Consider the following 20253-nt stretch of genomic DNA (forward strand, 5'->3'; position numbering starts at 1 on the left):
AATGATTATATAATAGTGATTGCTAATAGGAAGTATTTGATCAACATCAACCGGAATATCTCCTATCCCAAACAAAATAAAAAATAGGATGGGCCCACCATCCTGGGGTCAGAAGAGAAGAGGCAGTGGTGGTTTGGTTCTCCCCCTGTAGTGCCCAGGGGCTCTCTTTCTCTGTCAAAGATGCTATATCCACATACATTAGGCCCTTTCTTATTTTGAAGCCCTAAAAATAAGCTTTTTCCTTTCTTCCTATAAATCATGGTTATAAGTAGAAGCTCATATGCAGGTAATTCTTGAGGACAACAAAAAACCTCGTTGGTGAGGCTAACTAAGAATACCAATTATACATGGGGGGGGTAGGTAATGAACCCAGATTATGGAAGTCCAGTGCATCCCCTTTTTGTAAAAAGTCTTCTGAATCAAGTGTATTTTGATTCTATATACTTCTTTCTCCTTCTCAAATCTAACCTGTTCATACCCCAGATCTTCTACCTGGCTCCTTGAGAAATCTGCATGTTCTTTCTAGAAGTTTGTTTGTATTCCCTGCACTAAACTTCTCTCTTCTGCCTGCCTCAACATTTTCTCTCTTGTTAACCCTGGACTGTACTGAAATGAAAGCATCCATTTCTCTCTCTCTCTATCTCTTGCCCTTCTTCTAAATGGTTGTGTTTCATTTTGATCTATTGTACTTTCCAGACCAAGGACATTTGATATTTCCCGAAGAAGTCAGGTACCTCTTGTATGCCCATCTGAGACGAGCTAGCATGTTCACATAACAGATACACAGAGCGTCAGTGCACAAGATGGTGAAGAGGTGCACACGTGGAGAAGAGACCCCACCTGACACTGCTGGTTGGCATTGTAAACATCGCAATCTGTGAACCGTGACCCAGAGCCCACCTTCTCAGAGGGCCACGGTATCCAGGAATGGCATTGTTAGTAAGGTGTTCTACAGCCTTCCAATAAAAGACTTCAAATAAAGGGAGAACTTTTCTATCAGGTAATAGTAAAACCTTTACTTCGACACGTGCTTGCTTTAACCAGCTTGAACAAATTTGTTATTCCCAGTAGATTATTCTCATTGGTAATTCCGTAATAAAAGATTCTAGATATGGTGCGTTTTAGTCACTGGCATTATAATTTTTACTTCAGAATCTCACTAATCAAATATTCATTATCTAATTATAATTAAAGTGCACAATTCCCTAAAGAATGCTTATAACGATTTAAATGAATATGGGCTTAATTAAAGGAATTAAATTAGGGGATTAAAATCATTCAAAGGGGGTAAATTTTATTCTGAAAGAACTACAGAAATGGAATACCAAGAAAGAAAAATATAGGGGAAGGCAACAGAAAATTAGTAAAAAGAAGCAAAACAGATCCCCAATGTGCTCTGATGGAGGAATATCATAGTAACTTAATTATCTTTGATTATGGAAAAAATAAATAAGACACGAGTCATCTAGCCAGCTCCTTGAAGATGGGGGCTATGACTGGTAGAATACGATTGATTTTGCCTTCCCGACCAGACCAATGGTAGAACCTGAAACCTAGTGGACTCTCAATGTCGTTAAATGAATAAGGAAGCAGAGTCTGTCTCAGAATTTTAACAAGTTCATGAGTCCTTTTTCCAGTCAGCTTATAGATACAGTGTTTAAAGGAATTCATATTTGTATCTAGTTCGAATGTGTACACTTGAGGTAGAATGTTGGTTGATAGTTTGAGGCTGATGAGGCTGTCCCAGAGGTAGCCAGTCTCATGGGCAGAGCTAGAAACTGGTAAAGTGTCTCTTTCTGTCATGAACTCTTTCCTGCTACAGACAGAGATCATCCCTCATTACCTGGGAGAAAGCATGAACCTAAAGCAGAATTAGGCTTCTCTATACACGTGTTGAGTTCGTGTTCTAGTCATGCTAAACATTAAAAAGGAAATGATTTGGAGCCATTTGTTGGACAGTGTTGTAAAGGAAATTGATGAGTTTAATAATAGTTAACATCAAGTGAACTGCAGGAAGCTGCCATTTTTATATGTCAAACACAGATGAATTTCACATAGTTAAACCTAATATTTATTGAATGCTTACTTTGTGCTAGGCATGGTGCTATGTAATTTACCAGATGTTAACTCATTTAAATTTCACCCACCCAAAAAAATTTTAACAGACAAGGAAATTGAAACTTAGGTAACTTGCCCAACATGGAAGGAGGACCCTCTTTTCTTAAGTGGAATACCATCCTGCCCAGGAAAAATATCAGTGTGTAAATGATGCTATCAAAATCTGGCCTTCCAGTCACTTAATTACATCAACAAAAATGTGACAGTGAAATATACCATGGTTAATTCACAATGCAAATTGTCTGCTTTTTAAAAGGTGAAATTTACTTACAATACAGAGATGATTGTCACTGCAATACCAAGTCAAGTCCTATGGCTACAAAAATGAGTAAGACATAATCTTTTTTCAAGGAAAGGTGGTCACATTGAAGTGTGGAGAACAGAGAATTATAAAACCTACTATATCATTAGAGTTATATTTTTGTGGGCCCCAGGTTCCAATCCAAAAACAAAAGCTATATAGTAGGAATGTACTATAGAGATAAAGAGAAAAAAAATTGAAACCAAGAAAGTCCCAGAAAACTCCTAATCTATGTCAGCCACAACTATATTGTCTACATAAATAAATTACAATGGAAGTCCAGAGGAAGAAGCAATTAATTCATTTTGGAGAAACTAGGGAAAGTTTCACAGAAGAGATGACAGCTGGTCAAGGCCTTAAGAATGAGTGGAATTTTAACAGACAGGTGAAATAGGAAGCACATTCCAGAACAGGGAACATGTGCAGAGGAAGGTATGAAAGTAAACAAAATTGAGTAATAATAAACGGCTCAGGTGGCAAAGAGGCAAAGAGTGGATGCCACAGTATATTCTATATTCCCGGAACCCTCAGAGCACATCGAGTATTAAAACGGCTCATTGTGAAGGGACCAGGATTGGGAACTTGAACTTGGTCCTAGAAAACAATAACGAGCCACCAATGCTTTGTCCCTCTTGAGCTGTAATTTTCATAGTGTGAAGTGTACAGATCTTACACATACAGCTCAGTTGTTTTTATGTATTGATATAGTTATGAAATTATTGCCTAGATCAAGGTCTAGAACAGGAACATGGTCAGCTCCTTAGTTCCGTTGTACCCTCTCCTAGACAGTCCCCACAAAGTTTACTCTTCTAACTTATATTACCATAAGTTATTTTTGCCTGTTCCTGCCTGGTCTTATAAATGGAATCATTCAGCATGTACTCTTCTGTGTTTGGCTTTTTTTCCTCGATATTTTGTCTTTGAGATTTACTGTATTTTTATGCATAGTTGTGGTTCATTTTATTTCATTGTTGCGTCTTACTCCATCATTTTTTTTCCCATGGAAGGAAAATTAATTTAGTGGGCTTTATTACAGAAGCCCAAGAGTTGTCTTATACTAGTTGGTTAAGACACACATCTTTGAAGATTTTACTTATTTGAGAGGGAAAGAAAGAGGGGCCATGCAAGAGCAGGGGGAGGAAGAAGCAGACTCCCCACTAAGCAGGGAACCTGACACTGGGCTCCATCCCAGGATACTGGGATCATGACCTAAGCCAAAGGCAGACACTTAACTGACTGAGCCACTCAGGCGCCCCTTGACACACATATCTTTGATGGGAACAAGGATACAACAGCAGATATAGCACTGGTAGTTAAGATGTTAAGGACTCACCAGTATTCTCTATTTGTCTGTCCTTAATCTCATCTATTAAGCTCTATAAATGATCTACCATGAAAGCTGCATTTGAAAAGCCATTGAAAGACAAGAATCATGCTTCACAGAATGGTACAATGCAAAACGTTATTTCTCAGAATATTAATATGTGTGCTGGGAAAAAAAGTCCATTTTCCAGAATGCTGGGTTAAAGGTAAATATGTTTCACTCAGTGTAGAAGGATTGTCATAGTCTTTGTTATACTTATTGGTATTTTGTGTCCCCAAGAGTGAAATAAAGAATATACATAGCATTTCCCACACTTGGGAAATCAAATATCTCTTTTCCCCCAGAAAACTGATTACCCTCTCCCAGAATTAATGTTTCCCCAGACTCAACAGAAAAGTGATATACAACTGTATGGACTTAACTGGGAATTACATCATCTTCCACCAAAAGTCACGTTAAAATCCTAACCCCCAATGTGACTATATTTGGAGATAGATAGGACCTTTAAGGAGATAATTAAGATTAAATGAGGTCATTACAGTGGAATCCTGGTTCCATAGGATGGGTGTCCTTATAAGAAGAGGAAGAGACACAGAGCCAGCTCGAGCTCTCTGTGTGTACGTAGGGAAGACCATGGGGGTACCTAGAGAAAAGGTGGCTCTTTGCCAGCCACGGAGAGAAGCCTCACCAGACAGCCCTGCCGGCCCTTTGATCTAGATTTCCAGCCTCCAGAACTGCAGGAAAATAAATACCAGTTTCAAGCCCCCCAATCTGTGGTATCTTGTTGTGACAGCTCAAGCAGACTAATGCAACAACCTCCAAGTCAATTAAGAATCAGTCATCACCGGGCGCCTGGGTGGCTCAGTTGGTTAAGCGCCTGCCTTCGGCTCAGGTCATGATCCTGGAGTCCCGGGATCGAGTCCCACATCGGCCTCCCTGCTCGGCAGGGAGCCTGCTTCTCCCTCTGACCCTCTTCCCTCTCGTGCTCTCTATCTCTCATTCTCTCTCTCTCAAATAAATAAATAAAATCTTAAAAAAAAAAAAAGAATCGGTCATCACCGTGTTGGGCATCTCAAGGAAATAAAGGACTAAATCCTCCCGGGCTTGTTTGTATCCCTTTCCTGTTTCATTTTCAGATGATTTGCAAACTGGACACTCTGCCCCATCAGAAGAGTGTGGCAACTTCCCCTTCTGGATCCTCCCAAGAGCAAAATGAAATCTCACAAACAAGACACTCTCATGTTTTATTCTTACCATAAAACTGCCGCTAAATTGAGTTTTGCGTGTTTAAGATCTGCATCGTCCTGCGAGTACCAGCCACTCACTCCTTTCTCTGATGGTATTTGCGATCCCTCAATTAATAGCAATGGATATTTACTGCCTTTCTTCTAAGGAGAGGATTTATATGGCTTTTAATTTGTGTAAGTTGGACTGCATCATAAAGGGTTCACCCTCTAAATTACAAAGTAAGCTTGCCAATAGAGATGACCTTGTTTATTAAAATCTAATTAACAGAAGTTTTAGAATGTCCCTGAGAGGGTTACTGAATTTCTGTATTTCTCCAAACCCAATAAACATCTAAGACCTGGCTGGCTAGAGTGAACCACAGAGCTCAGAACCTCACTGTAAAATTATCTAGTTAGTGCTTCCTGCAGCCATTTCCTCCAAGAGTGCATTTCTCCATGAATTGTTTCCCAAAATATACTGGCTAGCCTATTTCAGAGGCCAGGTATATCTCACTTGATTAGTTATGATTTGAAGAACGCGACCCAGGTGCTCTTTGCTCCTAGGATCTGAACAAGAGGATGCTGAACTTGTTACTTACATTCCCCGACAATGGGCAGAATGTCCTCTTTATGTGCCACTTTAAGTCACTCTCTGGACAAAGTTCTGTGCTATCTATATGCTATTTGTACACAGAAGACATGCGTGAGTTTTGCTTCCAAGCTTGGATAATAATATGGGCAAATGGATTATAGACATATGTGATAAACCATAATTAATTGACTCAGTCCCAGCCTATGAACAAAAAATCTCGAACTCCTATAGTCTTAGGATTATCCTGTCACTTCTTCCATTTGTCTTTTCTCATCCCAACTTTAAAACAAGAGTTTACGGTTGGTCTCTCCTCTCTCATTTTCCATTTGATGCCCAATCACTGAAATTTTTCTTCATTACTCTCCTGGAAGGCTTCGAGATATGCCCACCAATGATCTCCATATTGATATACCTGATGTGCACGTTTTTAAAATACTAGACATTTTTTGTGATATTTAATATAATTAACTGCTTTTTTTCTCTCCCTGAAGTTCTCTATTCCCTTGCCTTATCTTACACATACTTGTTCTGGCTCCCTTCCAGATTTTAGATAATTTATTTTCAGTTTCCTTGGGTCGTCCTTCTTCCTTCATGCTTGAGACTAATCACATTCTTAAGCCTCTTCCTGTGGCTGGCTGCCTTTGGCTTTACCTTAGTCACATTTACTGAGAGATGTTTTAGAGTTTTATTTTTATTTGAACCATCTTATCCTGAGGAGTAAATGTTTTTCATTACCATTGCTGAGGCCTTTTTCGCATGTCTATGTTTCACAGCATCTTCAAGATATTGGTAACATAAAAAAAAATATTGATCATCTTAAGGGCCCCCCGGAGTTCAGAGACAGGTAGAGGAAACCACTTCTACCTTCAAACAATCTTTGGTGTCCACTAGGGGAACAAAATGACCTGCTGAGATGAAGTGGGAATGACAAGGTATGTCAAAAATGATGTGATGTTTGTAGAGAAAAGATTGTGGTAGAATCGATATAAGAGTCATTTCTATGGATTTGTGTTACTTGGAGGGGGCTTTAGAAATAGCAACAGGAAGAAAAAGCAATGCTTCTTAGTTAAAAGAAGAATGCTTATATCACTGAAAAACAGAGCCTTTTAAAAAGGATGGGCAAATCCATAAAATAAAAATTCAAGGTATATTGAACTGGCTTCTGAGGGCAGATTCATCAGAACTAAATGCTCTTTGGCATTTTGATCTTTATCAATCTGTTTAAGTAAAAATTTAGGGAGTAGAGAGTCTGATGATTGTTTTTCATGACTGGAAAGCTCTATGGGGACAGTGAAAGAATACTTTACACACATAATAAGATAAAAATTCGCTATTATAAAAATCAGCCAGATATAGAAAGTCTTTCATACCCAAGGAAGGGATCAGAAATTAGGTTTCTCCTGTTGTCTTGGAGTTTCAGTACTGGCTCCAAGGCTATGAACTAAGCATAGGAGACCCCCACATTGTAACTCTGGTGCAGCTCTGCCAACATAACCTAGTTATCTAGCCCAGGTGATGTAAGAGAAGCTTAAAATTCCTGGAAAAGTCTAAGAGACCAGTGGGAAAGATTTATTTGCAGAGTTGTTAGCATATTCTATCTGTCCATAACCATCACCACCATCATGAGAGTGGGAAAGGGGGAACTTCTGGGGAATGAATCAGAAAGCTTGCCCTGTGTCTGCTGGAGTGAAAAATGATGGCATGGACTCACATCAGCCTGGAGGAGCCCTGCGTGGCTTCAAGAGGGGGACATGGCATATTGCCAACGGCCTCCCCTTTCAGAGTTCCAAGAGCTAGGAGTGCATTGTGGGCCAGATGTACAACCTATGGAATGAAGCCAGCCATGCAAAAACTTGAAAGGAACCCACCCCAGGGTCATTGAGCCAGGAGTGAGACTGAAGGTGATCCTGCAAAAGCAGAGGGGAGACATCAGTGATCAGATACATGTGCCTTTCTAATCTCTGCATTTGTCTGTTAGTTACAAATGAAGCTTCAGGAATACTGAAGGAATGCAGAATATTCACCCTAATTTTTAAAGGTACATGAGGCTAATACAAGTGAAGGTTTCCCATTGGCTACTTTTGAGATGCCAGGAGTTGACCATGAGCTGCTAGAGATGAAAATACATGGAAATTTAAGTATGCTTCACATGAAGGGCTACATCCTTGCTAACCATATAATAATTATACAATGTGAGGCACAATTTTCAAAAACACAAGGAACTCTTGCTTAAGGGAATATGAGTGTAGATAGATGAAGTAAACTGTAAATAGTCCAAACTAATCCCCAATCCAGTGAGACAAATTTGCTATGTGATAAAAACATAGACTCTCATATCATTTCTAGAAAAACAACTGAAATTATTTTAGCAGAATTTAAGAAATGTAAATAAACATGCATGCATCTCCCTTTTTTTTAGCTTCTGGAGTTGTGGAGATTGGTTTGTTTTGCCTAGTTCAGCCACTAAGTAAGTACCTTAGACCAGGCATAGTTTTATTCCAAATCTGTTACCTCATCTGAAAAATAAGGGTGATAACTCGATCATCTCCGAAAACATAGGCTGGATACTATATTAATAGTTTCTGGGGAAACTACATAGAACCACAAATTCCTGTGCTCAAAAGCTACCAATGACCTCATCCCTTGAAAAACAGACCTAACATTCATTACATTTGTGCCACACATTTAAGTTAGCCAGATTTGTTCCAACGATTATCACTTGTTGTTCTAGAATTGTAAAACAAACAGGCAAACATTAAGTGGAAAATCAGAGAACTACAGAGGAGGAAAAAAAAATATTTTCCTCTACCTAGCATAGGATCTCCAGTTGGGGTCCTCTAAATTAGACTGGCCAGAGACAGATTAGCAAGAGAAAAACAAAGAGAAGTTTAGTAACATGTGCATGATGCATGTTCACATCAGAGCACTCAGTGATGAATAATCCAAAAAGATGGCTAGAACTTGGACTTACATACCATCTTAAGCCAAAGGACAAAGGGGTTTGGGCTTCTGGATGGGAGGCAAGTTATGAAAAAGGGGCCAGGAAAGTATGGTAAGCAAGAGTTGTTTAGTAAGATTTGTTTTCCAGATTAAGTCAGTACCTTCTCCATTGAAAAGAGTTGTTGGGAGTCCTTCTTTCAGGTACAGAAGAGGGAGACCTGTCTATAAAAGGAAATTTCCTTTAGGAAAGGAACATTTGTGCCTTTTCCAGAGCTTTTCCTGTTTCTACTGATCTCAGTGATCTTTAGTTCAAAAGAATTTATGTACGAAAGAGGCATATTTTTTGGAGTTGCATATTCTGATATCCTTCAGAACCAAGATGTATCATAACTTATCTTTACAAAGAAACAACAGCCCAGATAAATTTAGCAGCTTACTTTTGTGTAAAAGAAGGGTTAAACTAGTACTATAGTCTTTAAAATCTAATTCTTTCCACTATATTAACTATATATGAGACTTCGAATTGAATACTACTTTCTAAAGAAGAAATAAAACCTCAATTAGAGGAAAGGAATAGTAAAAGTTTTTTCAAGAGCATTCAAGGAACTCTCATTATAAGAAGAGTTTTTTGTCTCATCTTTCACCGTTGATAGTAAGCACATACTAATTACTAGGGTTTTGGGATTGTGCCTAGTTAACTTCTATGTTTATTCATGTATTCAATCATGAAACATATGGAGTGAGCTACTTTTAGGTGTCTACAGTATTTGGTTTATAAAGTTGCGTGAGACAATATATATGGCCTCAAGGAACTTGCATTCCAGAAGGAAAATCAAAGAAGAACATTTTGCATAGAATCCTGAAATGGTTACTAAGGGTTTTCTAAGAGATTCTAAACTGAAGAGATAATTGTCTTGCATTTATAAAAGGCCTAAGCTATTCCCACTGAAAAGGAGTAATTGAATCTGTAATTATTTTCATTTCATAAGGGACCTAGACATGGATTCTAAAGATCTAATTGTGATGGTTGTTTTCTTAATTACTCTAATTGCTTTGTAGAGAACACTACCTTTCATCCATTGAGAAAAGCTCAATAGTCAATAGTGACTGAGAACACCATTAGAAGTACTTTAAAAGTTCTACTTTATTGTGTATCAGACTGTTGGCTGTTTAGTTCAGCTTCTGATGATCCAGCCATGCTGAGATAGCCCCCGTATGTTCTAGGAACAAAGGCAGTGACTTCTGGTCATGATTTTTGTAAAGGAACATAAAGAAACTGGCAGACCTGCTCCATGCTGACAGTAGGGCTGCCCTTCTAAGAACATGTAATCCCCTCACCTCCATATAGTCAATTCCTCCCTCTCCCCAATCCAGCCTCCACAATTCGTAGAGATCTGGTCTCTGGGAGTAGCCCTTTGTCTCATTCCATGGATGGAAACAATGGTTGTCACATTATTCCCTGGAAGCAGGTTCTAGTAGGGGCCAGGATAGAGGGATAGCATTAGTTTCCTGTTAAGGGAAAAGGGGGTGGGGTGTGTCCCCAGGCAAGAAAATGTGGAAAGACGGAGTTGATGACAAAAACAAAAGACAAAGAATAAAAATTCTCATTTAATTTCAAAGAAATGTTTTAACTAGAACTAGCTTTGACTTAAATTTATTGGTTTCCCATATTTCTTATGCACATTAGGTATGAACTAATACACAGTCGGGTAGCATTTGGCATTATACCCTGAAGAAGCATCTCATTCCTGGGTAGAGTCACTGTGTATTGGATGTGTTCCTGAAGAATTATTTGGGAGTCAAACTTGGTCAGGTTCAACTGTATGCATATCCCTATTTCCTGTACTTCCAAAGTTGCAAGGATTAAATGAGATCAACCATGAGGAAAGCAGTGTAAATATTTTAAAACTATACAACTGTAAGTTATTTATGTGCTTTTTGATTCAAAAGATGGAAAGACTAAGAATGCAAAGGTTTTTTGATAAAAATAACTACTAATGTATCTAACATTTTTAGTGACACTTATTAGAAGAATATTAACTTTCCAGAAAAACTCAGGAAAATTCTTGTAGGGTTTTACCTTTTGACCTACTTTTTCTGATTACTCACTAAGAAAAGGGTACATGTCTGGGGATAGCTATTAAGAGGCAGGAAGGATGGAAAGATACAAACACAAGTAATGTGAACATATTTTTTGAATCAAAAATCACACAAAAGATTACAAATAGTTTAGAAATGAGATGAAAATATGCTAAAAAGTACTGGCATTTCCAGGATATCAATTGCAAATTGTGACAGGTGAACAGAACTTTATTGTTAGGCATGTCCTGAAAAACCCAGGATGTTTGGTTTTTGAGGAATGAGGTACAGTTCCTATTTTAAAGATAGTTTGGGAAAATGACAGGCATAGCAGGCTGGGGTCAAGAGTACAAATGCTGAATAAGGAATGAGGGTGAAACTTGAACATGGGTAATATTGGTGGAGTGTCCTGCACCATTTTAAAATCTCATCTCCTGTTAAAGAATGCTTACAGAAGTCAAGGGTGAGAACAGACTGAACGAGGGTGTCCAGGGGACAGTGTTCTGAGATCCTATTTAGGAAGCAAGCTTAGTGGAATATGTAAATGTTGATACAGGGTAAGGCCCCTAAAAAAAGGAGTCAGTAGAGATTCTGCAGCCCCAGGTACATACTCACAAAGCCAGGAAATAGACCATTTTGTACTTCCACGTGCTAGCACTTCCAGTGACATGTGTAGAAAGGAAATGTCTTTCCCATTGAAAGCTGGTATTCACGACTATCTACAGTCCTTTTTTTTTTTTAATGACCTTTGAAATAGTCATTTTTAATGACAAGTCATCATTTTTAGTGACTATTGAAATATAATTTACATGCCATAACATTCACCCATTTTAAGTATATGATTCAAGGAATTTTAGTAAATTTACTGAGCTGTGCAAAAAATGACCTCAGTCCCAACTTAGGACATGTTCATTACCCCTATAAGATTTCTGTTTATCATAAACCCTTGTTCCCATGCCCAGCCCCATGCAACCACTAATCTAGTTTCTGTCTCTATAGCTTTGCCTTATCTGGACATTCTGTATAAATGAAATTATACAATATGTGGTCTTCTGTGTCTGGCTTATTTCACTTAGCAAGATGTTTTTGAGGTTTATTCATTTTGCTTATTTCATTTTACATATTTCACTTCCTTTATTGGTGAATAATGTTCCTTGTATGGATACACTACACTTTGTTTATCCATTCACCAGTTGGTAGACATTTGAGTTGTTTCCACTTCAGGGTGATTATGAATAAAGCTACCTAAAAGTCCTTGTGTGACCATCAGCTTTCATTTCTCTTGGGTAGATATCCATGAATGGAATTATTGGATCGTATGGTAAATCTGTGCTTAACTTTTTTTTAAAGATTTATTTATTTGAGAAAGCACAAGGGGAGGAGCAGAGGGCGAGGGAGAGAGAGATTTTCTAGCAGACTCCCCGCTGAGTACAGAGCCTGACATAGGGCTCACTCGATCCCACAACCCCAAGATCATGACTTGAGCGGAAATCAAGAGCCAGCTGCTTGACCGACTGAGCCACCCAGGTCCCTGTGTTTAACTTTTAAGAAACTGTCAAACTGTTTTCTAAAGCAACTGTACCACTTTACAATGCCACCAGCAATGTATGATTATTCCAGCTTCTTCCAATCCTCATCAACATTTGTTATTGCCTGTCTATTTATATTATTATAGCTGCTCTGGTAGGAGGGATGTCCCATCTCAGTCTAATTTTAATGGCATTTTCTGTAGTTATTAATAATACCAAGCATTATCTCATGCCTTGATTTCCCATTTCTATGCCTCTTGGTGAGACATCCTCTGTAGCTAAAACTTTGACTTTCCTGGATTCTTCCAGAAATTTCTAGCTTAGGTGATGCTGTGATGGAAATGCATAAAGCTCACTGACTGTAATTCTGGTTGTTGTTGTTTTTAAGTAGACAAGTAGTTCTAAAACTTTACAAAGGAGAAATTCTTCTCTGCTAAAATTATAGGACAGATTCATAGCATGGTAACTTTTATAACATTCAGTGGAAGATCAAACTCACAATTGCAAAAGTTTGGGATGTCTGTTTTTCTTAGGGTTTCTTTTTTTTTTCCACTGAGCTAAGGGCAAGGCCAAACTGCCTAGAGGCTTGTTTGCTTTCTTAGTAGGGATACGAAAAGAAGGCAAGAGAAAAACAACAGAATTCTTCAGGAAAATAGTACTGAAGCAAAATAATAGTAAGGCCAGGTTAGAGAAGGAAAATCCATAGAATCAAGTTTTACTTTAATAATGCTGATAGAAATATTGTGCAAGAATCTGAGTTCAGGGCCTATTTGAAATGGATGATAGAATTTTTCTAATGTACAAGCCCAGTAACAGATGTAATTAGATTATGCTAACATGATAAATAGTTACTGAATATCTCCCTAAATTAGATTGACCTCCATCTGTAAAGATCATAACTTTCAGTGAAGGCTTGTTTTGCTTGCTAAATAATTTTCATACAGGTGCTAAGACAGCAGTCTTACAAGTGTGCTCATGGGTCCCTCTCCAGATCTCAGTTTATGTCTTTTCACGTACATGTCTTTTTGGAAGTGGGTTGTGCTTCCTAAGACAGCAGACTACACATTCCTTTCAAGTGTACATGGGGCATTCTCCAGAATAGCTCACCCATTAGGTCAAAAATCAGGCCTCAACAAATACAAAAAGATTGAAAGCATCCATGCCCCTTTTCTGACCACAACACTATGAAACTAGAGGTCAACCACAAGAAAAAATTTGGAGACCACGAATACATGGAGTTTAAACAACATGCTACTAAACTATGAATGGGTCAACCAGGAAATAAAAGAAGAAATAAAAAATACATGGAAAGAAGAGAAAATGAAAACACAACAGCCCAAAACATTTGGGATGTAGCAAAGGTGGTCCTGAGAGGAAAGTATATAGCAATACAGGCCTACCTCAAGAAGCAAGAAAATTCTCAAAAAAACAACCTGCCCTTTCACATAAAGGAGCTAGAAAAAGAAAAACAAATGAAGCCTAAAGCAGAAGGAAGGAAATAATAAAGATTAGAGCAGAAACAAATGATGTAGAAACTAAAAAAAACAAAACAAAACAAAACAATAGGACAGATCAATGAAACCAGGAGCTGGTTCTTTGAAAAGATCAATTAAATTGATAAGCCTCTATCCAGACTTGTCAAAAAGAAAAGACAAAGGAACCAAATAAATAAAATCACAAATGAGTAAGGAGAAATAACAACCAACACCACAGAAATACAATTACAAGAGAATATTATGAAATGCTATATGACAACAAATTGGACAACCTGGAGGAAATGGATCAATTCCTAGAAACATGTAAACTACCAAAACCAAAACAGGAAGAAATAGAAAATTTGAACAGACCAATAACCAGCAAAGAATTGAATCAGTAATCAAAACTCTCCCAACAAACAAAAGTCCAGTGTCGGATGGCTTCCCAGAGGAATTCTACCAAACATTTAAAGAAGAGTTAATACCTATTCTTCTCAAACTATTCCAAAAAATAGAAAAGGGAGGAAAACTTCCAAATTTATTCTATGAGGCCAGCATTACCCTGATACCAAAACTAAATAAAGACTCCACCTAAAACAGAGAACTACAGGTCAATAGCCCTGATGAACATGGATGCAAAAAAATTTTTTTTAAAGATTTTATTTATTTGAGAGAGAGAGAATGAGAGACAGAGAGCGCAAGAGGGAAGAGGGTCAGAGGGAGAAGCAGACTCCCTGCTGAGCAGGGAGCCCGATGTGGGACTCGATCCCGGGACTCCAGGATCATGACCTGAGCCGAAGGCAGTCGCTTAACCAACTGAGCCACCCAGGCGCCCTGGATGCAAAAATTCTTAATAAAATACTAGCAAACCAAATCCAACAGTACATTAAAAAAATCATTCACCACAATCAAGTGGGATTTATTCCTGGGCTGCAAGGGTGGTTCAGTATTTGCAAATCAATCGATATGATATACCACAATAATAAAAGAAAGGATAAGAACCATATGATCATTTTTTAAAAAGATTTTATTTATTCATTTGAGAGAGAGACAGAGCACAAGCAGGGGGGAGAAGCAGAGGGAGAGGGAGAAGCAGGCTCCCCACTGAGCAGGGAGCCCGATGCAGGCTCGATCCCAGGACCTGGAGATCATGATCTGAGCCTAAGGCAGATGCACCCCATATGATCATTTCAATAGATGCAGAAAAAGCATTTGACAAAGTACAACATCCATTCATGATAAAAACCCTCAACAAAGTAGGTTTAGAGGAAACACACCTCAACATCACAAAAGCCATATATGAAAAACCCACAGCTAATGTCATCCTTAATGGGGAAAATCTGAGAGTTTTTCTTCCATGGTCAGGAACAAGACAGGGATGTCCACCCTCACCACTTTTATTCAACATAGTATTAGAAGTCCTAGCCACAGCAATCGGACAACAAAAAGAAAAGGAATCCAAATATGTAAGGAAGAAGTGAAACTTTCACTATTTGCAGATTTCATGATACTCTATATAGAAAACTGAAAGAGTCCACTCAAAAACTGCCAGAACTGATAAACAAATTCAGTAAAGTTGCAGGATACAAAATCAACATACAGAAATCTATTGCGTTTCTGTACACCAAAATCAAGCAGCAGAACAAGAAATTAAGGAATCAGTCCCATTTACATTTGTACCAAAAACAATAAGATACCTGGGAATAAACCTAACCAAAGAGGTGAAAGACCTGTACTCTGAAAACTATAAAACACCGATGAAAGAAATTGAAGAGGACACAAAGAAATGGAAAGACATTCCATGCTCACAGGTTGAAAGAACAAATATTGTTAAAATGTCTCTACTACCCAAAGCAATCTACAGATTTAATGCAATCCCTATCAAAATACCACCAGCATTTTTCACAGAGCTAGAACAAACAATCCTAGAATTCATGTGGAACCACAGAAGACCCTGAATAGCCAAAACAGTCTTAAATCAGAAAAGCAAAGCTGGAGGCATCACAATTCTGGACTTCAGGTTATATTACAAAGCTGTATTGATCAAAACAATATGGTACTGGCACAAAAATAGATACATAGATCAAGAGAACAGAATAGAAAACCCAAAAATGATTCCACACTATATGGTCAGGTAATCCTTGACAAAAGTGGCAAGAATATGCAATGAGAAAAATACAGTCTCTTCAACAAATGGTGTTGGGAAAACTGGACAGCTACATGCAAAAGAATGAAACTGGACCACTTTCTTATACCATACACACAAATAAACTAAATTTGAGACCCGAAACCATTAAAATCCTAGAGGAGAACACAGGAAGTAAGCTGTTTGATATGGGCTGTAGCAACTTCTTTCTAGATATGTCTCCTGAGGCAAGGGGAACAAAAGCAAAAATAAACTAGACTTCATCAAAATAAAAGGCTTCTGCACAGTGAAGGAAATAATCAACAAAACTAAAAGGCAACCTACGGAATGGGAGAAGATATTTGCAAGTGACATATCTGATAAGGGGTTAGTTAGTATCCAAAATATATAAAGAACTTAAAAAACTCAACACCCCCAAAATGAATAATCCAATTAAAAATTGGGCAGAAGACATGGATAGAGATTTTTCTGAAGAAGACAAACAGATGGCCAACAGACATGAAAAAATGTTCAACATTGCTGATCATCAGGGAGATACAAATCAAAACTATAGTGACCTCATACCTGTCAGAATGGCTAAAATCAACAACACAAGAAACAACAGGTGTTGGTGGTAAGAATGTGGAGAAAGAGGAACCCTCTTACACTGTTGGTGGGAATGCAAGCTGGTGCCACCAGTCTGGAAAACAGTATGGAGGTTCCTCAAAAAGTTAAAGATAGAACTACCCTACTACAATCCAGCAATTGCCCTACGAGATAGTTACCCAAAGAATACAAGAACACTAATTCAAAGGGATACATGCACCCTGATGTTTATAGCAGCATTATCTCTAACAGCCAAATTATGGAAACAGCCCCAGTGTCCATCGACAGATGAATGGATAAAGAAGAAGTGAGACATATAATGAAATCTTACTCAGCCATAAAAAAGAATGAAACCTGGCCATTTGCAACCACATGGATGAAGCCAGACGGTATAATGCTAAGCGAAATAAGTCAGTCAGAGAAATACAAATACCCTATGATTTCACTTATATGTGGAATTTAAGAAACAAAAAAAGCAAAGGGCAAAAATAAGAGAGAGAGACAGAGAGGGAAAGAGAAAGCCAAAGCAAGATACAGACTCTTAATTACAGAGAACAAACTCATGGTTACCATAGGGCAAGGGCGGGGTAGGGAATTGGGTGAGTTAGGTGATGGGGATTAAGGAGCGCACTTGTGATGAGCACCGGGTGATGTATGGAACTATTGAATCACTATATTGTAAACCTGAAACTAATATAGCATGGCATGTTAACTAAGTGGAATTAAAATAAAAACTAAACAAAGAAAAGAAAGTGGGCTGTGCCATAAGATCACATCAGAAACTCTGTACTAGTCACATCACTTCATTGCCATTTATGAATTTGTTTTCACAACCAGTTTGTTTCTAGCAGAGTCCACTGCTTTGTGAGTTTCACACACAGCTGTTTGTGACTTTAAAATCTCTGGAGCCCTATTTAGATCTCTGCTCAAAAAAAGATTGAGGGGGTAACTTTATCTTTTCTTCTCAGCTCTGTTTTCTTGGTTTGGTAAGGAATATCGGAGTGTTACAACCATTAGCTGATCTGAAGCCTTTGGGAAACTTCAATACGTCATTCAAAACGGTGGTTAAGGGGTGACAGGGTGGCTCAGTTGGTTAAGCATCTACCTTCAGCACAGGTCATGATCCCAGGGTCCTGGGATCGAGTCCCACGTCGGTCTCCTTGCTCGGCAGGGAGCCTGCTTCTCCCTCTGCCTGCTTCACTTTCTCTCTCTGTCTTTCTCACAAATAAACAAATAAATAATAAAATCTTTAAAAAAAAAACAGTGGTTAATTTGGGGATGAGGTAGTTCTAGATCCCTCTTTTACTTAGGGTGTAGATGGAGTAGGGTATGCATGAGAATAAAACATTATGGTTATCTAATGGATAGGGTAGAAGCTACAGTGGAGGTGATTTGGACTATGCTGAGTTTCATGTGCAAGTGGATGTGAAATCCTGGTGTAAACCAAACATAATGCTTATCAGACAGTAATCTCTAACCTCACCTCTAGCCCCCAAGTATATGGCCCTGCTGGGTCACATGGCAACTAAAGTTTCCTAGATTTGCTTTAAATTCAAGGTAGTAGCCCAGTTGAATTGGTGGGGAAGGAAGTCAAGGAGGAAAGGCTGTTGAAGAGCTTTCTCTGCTTAAGAGAAATATATGCCCTAGAGCTGCTCAGGTACCCTTGGTATCTGAATTTTTTTATATATTGAATATGGATTAGAAGAATGAAATCAGATGACATTTGATGGCAAAAATGTTTATAAGCAAATAGCTTAGCCTTCTTACATTTTGGTATAAAGCTGTGAACTTCATAACTTTGTAAAGCAAGATATAAAGCAAACACAAGAGGAAAATAAAGTACTTTTACTAAAAAAAAAAAATTATGGTTATCTTTGAACTTGCAACTTAAAAATAACCTCACCATTTCAGGAGATCTAATTGTATACAAAAAGGAACTCTACATTTATGAGATTATTACAAAGATTTAAAAATTGTGTCTCCTAGTTGTTAACCTGTATAGATGTATAAATTCTTATAAGGTTACACACATTCGATTTTGGCAAGAAGATTACACAATGATTGGAATATTTCCAAACATCTGTTTTCAAATTGCTCTTACATTAGCACAAATTTGGTATAAAGTGGTTACTTTCTCACTCAACATAAATGAATCGACAGTGGCAAGTATTGGCAAGGATGATGAGCATCCTGATACATGACTGCCTGCCATATACTGCAGTCAATCAAAACATTAATTATTAACAAAGTTTAAATTATTTCTCACTTTTCGATTAAATAAATTTTAGCTTAAATGTTTCTTTCCCCACCTCAGAGATATTCCCATGTCTCTTCCCTAACTGCACACTCAACTGTGGGGATGAGTTGCATGACAGTCCACCATGGTAGTCAGTGGAATATTTGCTCAATAAATTCCCAAAGGAAAAAAGGATCCTGATGATTTAGAGCAGGAGTTGGCAGATTTCTTCTATAAAGGGCCAGATAATAAATATTTTAGGCTTCAAGGGCCATATGGTCTCTGTCACAACTACTCAATTTCACCATTATAAGTGTAAAGCACCATAGACCATATGTTTTTTAAAAAAAAGTGGCTGCGTTTCAATAAAACTTTATTTATGCACACTCACTTTGAATTTCATGTAATTTTCACATGACACAAAAATATTATTCTGCTCTGGATTTTTTCCAGCCCCTTGAAATGCAAAAATCATTCTTGGCTCATGAGCCAACAAGATGAATAGTTGTTAGCACTTAGTTTGCAGGCTCCTGATTTAGAGTCATGTAATTCTAAGTGATAATGAACTTGTGGAGAATATCAGGCTGAAATTCCACAGGAATGCATATCATTCCTAGGAGGTTGTCAAATTCCAGTATGTTGTTAAAGGGTGTTTTCATTTATTGTTGCTTTAAGAAACATTACATACCAAGTTTAATGGCAAACATTTTTTCCCCTTTCTAATGTGATTTTAATTGATAGAAGTTCTAATAAAAGGAGTTGGGTTTGCAAAAGATTCCACTGAGATATTTGAGGCCAGGTCATCAGTAGATAAAATGTCAAAGAGAATCACAGGGCTTTTCTGCATGATCTTCGTTCTTACTTGATAAACAAATCTTAAAAAAAAAAAGAAAATTATTTTGGAAGCTCCAGGACAATGAAAAATCACCAAAGGAGTGTAAAAATACACTTTTTTGAGGCTCTCTGGCTGAATTCTGACTCCTTCCTGGGTTTTCCATGGATCCTGACCCATGAGGGAGTGCGTGTTCACTGACATTCCAGAAGGTTGGAGGGATAAGTAACTATTCCTAACAGCATAGCATTTTAAAGCAGGCTTCCAAGTTGGTTCCCCTCAATTCCCTGAACTATTTGCCAAGAGATGTGAAAGACAAATCTTTAAACTGATTGTTGAATTGCCTCTCTATCTGGATACATTCTATCATCCAAAGTCAGTTTTCTGTTATCAGTTGTGTGTACAATTTCAAGATTGTTACTTATATTCACACTGCACAATGCAAAAGAAATACAAAAGGGTAAGTCTGTGGAATGACTTTATAATGGTTTGTGCCTCCCATCCAGCCAGCCCCTAATGAGGGCATTTCTCAGCCACAGCAGCACAAAAAGAGGATGAGGGGGCAGGGATTTCTTCTTACGGTGAAGTCTGCGCTGCACCATATCTCATGTTGGGCTCATCTCCTAGATTTCTATGCTCCTCTTCCTTTATTTAGGGTGGGTACAGGGTAGAGTTAGGAGACCTGAAACAAGATAAGTATAGAATAAGCAGGCAAATGAATCCAAGAGAAAAACCAAATTGGGCTTGAATCTTCACTCTTCATTATAGATGGAAATAGACACTTGGTGAGCACCTGCTCTATGTTGGAAACTTCACACAAACTCTTTGAGTTGTTGAAATAAACAAGAAAAGAGGAAGAGACAAAAAATG

General features: G+C 38.0%; 1 protein-coding gene across 2 annotated transcripts in view; it reads left to right on the forward strand.

Moving 5' to 3' along the window:
- Nucleotides 1–20253, forward strand: part of CNTNAP2 (contactin associated protein 2) — a 2031041-nt gene that overhangs the window by 1673092 nt on the left and 337696 nt on the right. The gene's annotated exons all lie outside the window — the stretch shown is intronic.

This window comes from Zalophus californianus, chromosome 12 (genome assembly GCF_009762305.2).
Source record: "Zalophus californianus isolate mZalCal1 chromosome 12, mZalCal1.pri.v2, whole genome shotgun sequence".
NCBI lineage: Eukaryota > Metazoa > Chordata > Mammalia > Carnivora > Otariidae > Zalophus > Zalophus californianus.